The sequence below is a fragment of the Lygodium microphyllum genome, unplaced genomic scaffold (assembly GCF_053477565.2).
Source record: "Lygodium microphyllum isolate KBCC unplaced genomic scaffold, Lygodium_microphyllum_v1.1.10 scaffold_31, whole genome shotgun sequence".
Lineage (NCBI taxonomy): Eukaryota > Viridiplantae > Streptophyta > Polypodiopsida > Schizaeales > Lygodiaceae > Lygodium > Lygodium microphyllum.
In genome coordinates this window covers 8,954,778-8,956,339 of record NW_028229514.1, presented here as the reverse complement: position 1 = coordinate 8,956,339, position 1,562 = coordinate 8,954,778, and the positions used below count along the sequence as shown (strand labels likewise).

At 40.4% G+C, this 1,562-nt stretch overlaps 1 pseudogene; it reads right to left on the bottom strand.

Moving 5' to 3' along the window:
• Positions 1 to 411: 411 nt before the first annotated feature.
• On the bottom strand, positions 412 to 804 carry LOC148009299 (serine/threonine/tyrosine-protein kinase HT1 pseudogene; annotated as a pseudogene).
• Between the last annotated feature and the right edge of the window lie 758 nt (positions 805 to 1,562).

Genomic DNA, 1,562 nt, shown 5'->3' with positions numbered 1-1,562 from the left:
CTGATCATATGGTGGGTAATGTTTATGCACAATTCCGAGAAGAAGAACAGAATGATCAGAAGTAAATGATTATCATCTAGGATGAAAACCAGCTCTTGGAGAATGGGCTTTGCACTCTTCTGCAATAGCTCACAGGTGCAGCAGAAAGTGATCGAAGTTGTCTCTGATCTGGCTGAGTGCTCCTCATGTTTTTCTAAATGATGTGTTGTGCTATGCATTGTTGGTGTTGCTGAGAGGGTATCTGACATAAAAACACGAGCTCAGGCAATTAACTGGAGTTTCTAAAAAAAGTGAAGGAGGGAGAGGCCATGGCAGGAACGTCGAATCAACTTGTGATTGACAGCTACCTCTCATACCTTCTAATGTTGCAACAACCTTTGAGAAATCTGGCCTTTTGTTGGGATCAGTAGCCTAGCATTGATGAACTAAATTTGCTAAAGGGATCGGACAGTTGAGTGGTAAAGGAGGTCTTGCATGCTTGTTTAGCACAGCAAAAGCTGCTTGAGATAAGCCTTCAAATGGTACCTGCCCTGTCAAAAGCTCCCATACTACCAACCCAAAGTTGTAAGCATCTGCTTTCCTAGAATAAGGCTTACCACTGAACATTTTAGGTGCCATCCAGCGGTAAGTTCCAATATCATCATTCCTTAAACAATACCATTCTGACTCAAAACAAGCTACCCCAAAATCTGTGATCTTCACAGTCAAATCCTCTGCCAAGAGCAGATTCTGTGACTTCAAGTCCCGATGCAGCACACCTTGAGAATGCAGATACTCCATACCACGAGCTATATCAAGAGCCATGTCGAATACCAATTTCAATGGAATGAAAAATGTTGGCTGTTTATTTTGCAAATAGGCCCTTATAGACCCCAGAGGAAGGTACTCTGTGATGATGCAGCATACTGGTGACTTTCTACATGCTCCAACAAACTTCACTATGTTTCTGTGATGAACTCTCGATGTGTTATGATGCCAAATTGAGAAGTTTGTTATTCAGTATAGAGATCCTTGATTTTGGTCCAATGTTATTGGATTTTGTATGAATCCTTTACAATACTGGACATTATTTTGATATGCACCAAAACTGTTCCCTAAACCTCTTGTATACACCTCTGAGGATCCTCCGTACTTGTCCTTTATTGCTGCTGTAGCTATTCTGAGGGCTGAGACATACAAAATTGTTGTCTTAAATTGGATTCAAGATTCTCAAAGGCTGTGGATGTGAACATAGACAATAATTACCTATCTGAATCAAAAGAACATGCTGTTATAACAGAGTTCAGCTTCTCTGATGTAAAAGAGGGAGTTGCTAAGCTAGAAAGCTGTTTGTCTCATCAGTCTTCTGAAGAGTTGTTAGAATGTAAATAGGAATGTTGTGCAGGCTGCCACTGTAAGCTGATTTGGCTTTCTATTCATCTTTAGTTATTGGTAGAAATAAAAACAGAGACTTGACATCATTTTCTCATCTTGCTTATTTGCTTGATTGATCTTCTATCCTGAAATTAGTCAAGGTCCTCTACGGTCGTGACTTTGCTTTCGAAACCCCTTCGACAACGTTG